Below are 7,015 nucleotides of genomic sequence, written 5' to 3' on the forward strand. Positions count from 1 at the left end.
CAATAAGATCCCCTCTTAGCCGCCTTCTTCCCAACGAAAACAACCCTAGATCCCTCAGTCTCTCCTCATAGGACCTCCCCACCATACCAGGCAACATCCTAGTAAACCTCCTCTGCACCCTCTCCAACGCCTCCACATCCTTCTTGTAATGCGGGGACCAGAACTGCACACAGTACTCCAAGTGCGGCCGCACTAGAGTAGTGTACAGTTGCAACATTACACTGCGACTTGATTGAGTTTTTTGAGGAAAATGATTGATGAGGGTAGGGCAGTGGATGTTGTCTACATGGACTTCAGTAAGACCTTTTGACAAGGTCCCTCATGACAGACTGGTGCAGAAGGTGAAGTCACATGGGATCAGAGGTGAGCTGGCAAGGTGGATACAAAACTGGCTCAGTCAAAGAACGTAGTAAAAAGTCTGATAACACCAGGTTTTAGTCGAACCTATTTATTTGATAATATACTCACAAGCTTTCGGGTTAGCCCCTTCGTCAGGTGAATGGAGAGTTATGGCCTCAGACAGAGCATATAAAGCACAGACAGTTTAGAGATTACTGATTAGAATGCGAATCCTTACACCTAACCTGCTGTTCAAGACCTGAAGTGGCTGACAATGTGAGTGGAAGGAGCACTGATCACAGGTTAAAGAGATGTGTATTGTCTCCAGACAGTACAGTAAGTGAGGTTTTGCAAACCCAGGCAAGTCACGGGGGTTACAGATAGTGCGACATGAACCCAAGATCCCTGTTGAGACCGTCCTCGTGTGAGACAGAGGGTAGCAGTGGAAGGGTGTGTCTGAATGGAGGGCTGTGACAAGTGGCGTTCCTCAGGGATCAGTGCTGGGACCTTTGCTGTTTGTGATATATATAAATGATTTGGAGGAAAATGTAACTGGTTTGATTAGTAAGTTTGCGGATGACACAAAGGTTGGTGGCAGAACTCTTAAGCGTATTGATAGGCAGAGGGATCTGGGTGTATGGGTGTACAGGTACACAGGTCACTGAAAGTGGCAATGCAGATGGAGAAGATAGTCAAGAAGGCATACGGCATGCTTGTCTTCATCGGCCGGGGTATTGAGTTTAAAAGTTGGCAAGCCATGTGGCAGCTTTATAGAACCTTAGTGAGGCCACACTTGGAATATAGTGTTCAATTCTGGTCACCACACTACCAGAAGGATGTGGAGGCTTTGGAGAGGGTACAGAAAAGATTTACCAGGATATTGCCTGGTATGGAGGGCATTAGCTATGAGGAGAGGTTGGAGAAACTTGGTTTGTTCTCACTGGAGTGACGGAGGTTGAGGGGAGACCTGATAGAAGTCTACAAGATTATGAGGGGCATGGACAGAGTGGATAGTCAGAAGCTTTTTCCCAGGGTGGAAGAGTCAATTACTGGGGCACAGGTTTAAGGGGCAAGGTTTAAAGGAGATATACCAGGCAGATTTTTTACACAGGGAGTAGTGAGTGCCTGGAACTCGCTGCTGGGGGAAATAGTGGAAGCGGATACAATAGTTTTAAGGGGCGTCTTGGCAAGTACAGGGGATATGGTCCCCGGAAGGGTAGGGGGTTTTAGTTAAGTCGGACAGCATGGTCAGTGCAGGCTCGGAGGGCCGAAGGGCCTGTTCCTGTGCTGGAATTTTCTTTGTTCTTTGTCCTACCCTGGTTCAATCGACCAAAATGCATCACCTCACATTTATCTAAATTAAACTCCATCTGCCATTTGTCAGCTCACTGGCCCAATTAAGATCTCATTGCAATCCAGATAACAAAGAACAGTACAGCACAGGAAACAGGCCCTTCGGCCCTCCAAGCCTGTGCCACTCATGCGCCCAACTAGACCAATCGTTTGTATCCCTCCATTCCCAGTCTGCTCATGTGACTATCCAGATAAGTCTTAAACAATCCCAGCGTGCCCGCCTCCACCACCCTGCTGGGCAGTGCATTCCAGGCCCCCACCACCACCTTCACTGTCCACTATGCCACCAATCTCAGTGTCATCTGCAAACTTACTAACCATGCACCCTATATTCTCATCCAAATCATTAATATAAATGACAAATAACAGTGGACCCAGCACTGATCCCTGAGGCACACCGCTGGTCACAGGCCTCCAGTTTGAAAAACAACTCTCTACAACCAACCCTCTGACTTCTGTCATCAAACCAATTTTGTATCCATTTAGATACCTCACCCTGGATCCCGTGAGATTTAACCTGATGCAACAACCTACCATGTGGTACCTTGTCAAAGGCCTTGCTAAAGTCCATGTAGACAACATCAACTGCACTGCCCTCATCTACCTTCTTGGTTACCCCTTCAAAAAACTCAATCAAATTTGTGAGACATGATTTTCCACTCACAAAGCCATGCTGACTGTCCCTAATCAGTCCTTGTGTCTCTAAATGCCTGTAGATCCTGTCTCTCAAAATACCTTCCAACAATTTACCCACCACAGATGTGAGGCTCACTGGCCTGTAGTTCCCAGGCTTCCCCTGCAGCCCTTTTTAAACAAAGGCACAACATTTACCACTCTCCAATCTTCAGGCACCTCACCCGTGACTATCAATGATTCAGATATGGGTGGCACAGTGGTTAGCATTGCTGCCTTACAGCGCCAGGGACCTGGGTTCAATTCCCAGCTTGGGTGACTGGAGTTTGCATGTTCTCCCCATGTCTGCATGGGTTTCCTCCAGGTGCCCCAATTTCTTTCCACAGTCTGAAAGACGTGCTGGTTAGAGTGCATTGATCCAAACTGGGGCTGGTGTGCAGTGGCTAGAGGATTTTCACAGTAACTTCATTGCAGTGTTAATGTAAGCCTCCTTGTGACCAATAAGCTTTAACTAATTTTAAATATCTCAGCTAAGGGACCCACAATTTCCTCCCTGTCCTCCCACAATGTCCTGGGATACACTTCATCAGGTCCCGGGGGTTTATCTACAGATGTTTATTGTTCATAACTCAAAGATGTATCCCAGTGAGGAAGAAGGATTTGAGAGGTGGACAAACATATCACGTGGCAGTGATTAGTGGTAAGACAGACAAACGTTCATTCTGTATTCCTTTGTGTGGTTAGTCCTCCCGAAATCCAGCAGTTCACACTCTGTAGGGTTAAATTCCATTGGCTGCTGTTCTGTCCATCTGACCAGCCCGTCTATATCGTCCTGTAATCTGAGGCTTTCCTCCTCGCTATTTACCAACAATATTTGTTTCTTCTGTGAAGTTAGTGATCACTCCCTCCGTATTCACACCTAGATCATTAATGTATACACAAACCGGGGGGTGGGGCCAGCACCGATCCGTGTGGAACACCACTGGACACAGGCTTCCATTCACACTAACAACCTCCTACCGTCTCCCTCTGCCTCCTGCCACTCAGCCAATTCTGGATCCAAATTGTCAAATTACCCTGAATCCCGTGTACTTTACTTTATCATCGAGGGCCGAAGGGCCTGTACTGTGCTGTAATGTTCTTTACAAGCCTCCCACGTGGAACTTCAAAAGCTTTGCTGAATCCGTATAAACTACATCGACTGCACTGCCCTCGTCTACACACCTGGTCACCTCCTCAAAAAATTCAATCAAATTTGTTAGACATGACCTTCCTCTGATGAATACACCCCTGATCGAGCCTCTTCTCTCCAAGTGGAGTTTAATTCAGCTGTTGTACCCTCCCCATTTCCTTTAGGAGCATCGCCCTCTCTCACCCCTCCCCACTTTGCTACAGATTTTCCCCACAAGAAGCTGTTTCCCGTCAACTTTGGCCAGATGCCTTCCCCCAGTCGAAAACTGTTTTTTGCAGTCCATCTTCTCCCTTTTCCATAACAAGCTCAAATTGTACTGTGTTGTGATCGCTAACACTAAAATGCTCCCCTACTGCCACCTCAACCACCGGTCTGGCTTCATTCCCCAAAATTAGACCCAGCACTGCCCCAATCCTTGTTGGACCTTTTAACATTGACATGAGAAGTACTTGGGAAAGCTGCCCCTCTAAACTCTCTACGCTATGACTATCCTAATTTATGTTCGGGAAAGTTGAAATCCTTAATATAATTCCCCCATTATTACTCTTGCACAGCTCTGTGAACCCACAGTGCAGAAAGAGGCCATTCGGCCCATTGAGTCTGTACAAACACAATCCCACCCAGGCCCCACCCCCATATCCCCACATATTATACCCACTAATCCCTCTAACCTACACATCCCTGGACACTAAGGGGCAATTTCTTAGCACGGCCAATCAACCTAACCCACACATCTTTGGACTGTGGGAGGAAACTGGAGCACCTGGAGGAAACCCACACAGACATGGGGAGAATGTGCAAACTCCACACAGACAGTGACCTGAGCCGGGAATCGAACCCAGGACTGCTAACCACTGTGCTACCGTGCCACCCCAACTCATAAGAACAGAAGAAATAGGAGCAGGAGTAGGCCATCTAGCCCTTCGAGCCTGCCCCGCCATTCAATAAGATCATGGCTGATCTGTCGTGGCTCAGTTCCACATTCCCGCCCTCTCCCCATAACCCTTAATCACCTCTCTTATCAAAAACCCATCAACCCACGTCTTAAAAATATTTAGCGAGGCAGCCTCCACCACTTCAACGGGCAGAGAATTCCAGAGATTCACCACCCTTTGAGTGAAGAAGTTCCTCCTCAACTCCGTTCTAAACCGCCCCCCCTTTATCTTGAGGCTGTGCCCCCTAGTCCTACTATCCTTTCTGAGCGGGAAGAGTCTCTCCACCTCTATCCTATCCATCCCATTCATCATCTTATACGTCTCAATGAGATCTCCCCTCATTCTTCTAAACTCTCTGCATATTTACTGCTCTATCTCCAGCTGACTCTTTGGGGTGTTATAATACAGTCCCAGTAACATGGCTGCCCCCGTTATATTTCTAAATTCTACTCACAAAGCCTTGTTTTGACCCTTCCAAGATATCACCTCTCCTGACTGCAGTAACTGACTCCTTAATTAACACAACGCCTTCTCCTCTTTCACTCCATCCTCTGTCTCACCTGAAGATTCTGGATCCCAGAATGCTGAGTTACCAAGCCGGTCCCTTTCTCAACTATATCTTTGTGATGGTGACGTATTCACAATCCCACTTATCAATCCAGGTCATTAACTTATTTACTCAAAAAGGGAGGGAGATAAAAACAGCTTAACATCTATTGTTGAGAAAATATTAAAGTTCATTATAAAGGATGTAATAGCAGAACATTTAGAAATACAGAATATAATCCAGCAGCATCAGCACGGCTTCATGAAGGGGGAATTCTGCCTGATAAATTTATTAACATTCTGTGAGGTGGTAACAAGCATGATAAATAAAGGGGAACTAGTAATTGTAATATACTTGGATTTCCAACAGTATTCAATAAGATACTGCCCAAAAGGTTAGGTGTGGGAAGAATATTCCTGATGTTGGGCAAGTGCAGAACTAAGGGTCATAGTCTAACAATAAGCGGTAAGCCATTCAGGACTGAGATGAGGAAGCACTTTCCTTCACTCAGAGTGTTGTGAACCTGTGGAATTCTCTACCACAGAAAGCTGTTGGGGCCAGTTTATGTTCAAGAGGAAGCTGGACATGGCCCTTGTGGCTAAAGGGATCAAGGGATATGGAGAGAAACCGGGAGTGGGATACTGAAAGTGCCAATTTTGAATCCACTTTATCAAATTACCCTGTATCCTGTGTGAATTTACCTTCTTTACAAGCCTCCCATGTGGAACTTTGTGTCAAAGGCTTTGCTGAATCCGTATAAATTACATCAACTGCACTACCCTCATCTACACACTTGGTCACCTCCTTAAAAAATTCATTCAAATTTGTTAGACATGACTTCCCTCTGACGAAGCTATGTCTCTCCAAGTGGAGATAGATGCTCTTCTTCTGAGTGTTCTCTAATAGTTTCCCTACCACTGACATGAGACTCACTGGTCTGTAGTTCCCTGGTTTATCTCTACAACATGTTTGCTTTTATTTCAAAGGGAATGGAGTATAAAAGTAGGGAAGTCTTGGTAAAACTATGCAAGGCATTAGCTAGATCATCAAAAGAAAAATTGCTGGAAAATCTCAGTGGGTCTGGCAGCACCAATAAGGAGAGAAAAGAGCTGACATTTCAAGTCCAGATGACCCTTTGTCAAAGCTCTGACTAGTTAGACCACACCTGGAATACTGGGAACATGTATAAAGACATAGAGTCAATTTGCAAAGAGATTCCATAGTCACAAAGTCAGTTGCCTGAGGAATTTCCAGAGCCTTGTGGATCAGCACAACCTGATCCTCTAAGTTGGGGTTAACCGGGGCTATAACAGTGGGAGGTTTGTTATAATCCAGCTCAGAAACTCCAAAGTGTTTTATAAATTCCGCCTGGATCATAAATTTTGCTATTTGTATTTGGTTAGGATAAGCATGAGAGTTTCATTTCAGGTATGACTCAAATAACCCATTAGGGAGCTTTTAGCAAACATTTACCAGGCTGATTCCTGGGATGGCAGGTCTGTTATATGAGGAGAGACTAAATCGGTTAGGATTATATTCACTGGAGTTTAGAAGAGTGAGAGGGGATCTCATAGAAACTTACAAAATTTTAACAGGGTTAGACAGGGTAGATTCAGAAAGAATGTTCCCGATGGTGGGGGAGTCCAGAACTAAGGGTCATAGTTCGAGAATTTTTTTTCTCTGGAGCGTAGGAGACTGAGGGGTGACCTTATAGAGGTCTATAAAATAATGAGGGACACAGGTCAGCTAGATAGTCAATATCTTTTCCCAAAGGTAGGGGAGTCTAAAACTAGAGGTCATAGGTTAAAGGTGAGAGGGGAGAGATACTAAAGTGTCCAGAGGGGCAATTTTTTCACACAGAGGGTGGTGAGTGTCTGGAACAAGCTGCCAGAGGCAGTAGTAGAGGCGGGTACAATTTTGTCTTTTAAAAAGCATTTAGACAGTTAGATGGGTAAGATGGTTATAGGGGGATATGGGCCAAATATGGGCAATTGGGATTCATTTACGGGATTTAAA

This window comes from Carcharhinus amblyrhynchos, unplaced genomic scaffold, assembly GCF_965287045.1.
Source record: "Carcharhinus amblyrhynchos unplaced genomic scaffold, sCarAmb.v2.hapA chromosome_117, whole genome shotgun sequence".
Lineage (NCBI taxonomy): Eukaryota > Metazoa > Chordata > Chondrichthyes > Carcharhiniformes > Carcharhinidae > Carcharhinus > Carcharhinus amblyrhynchos.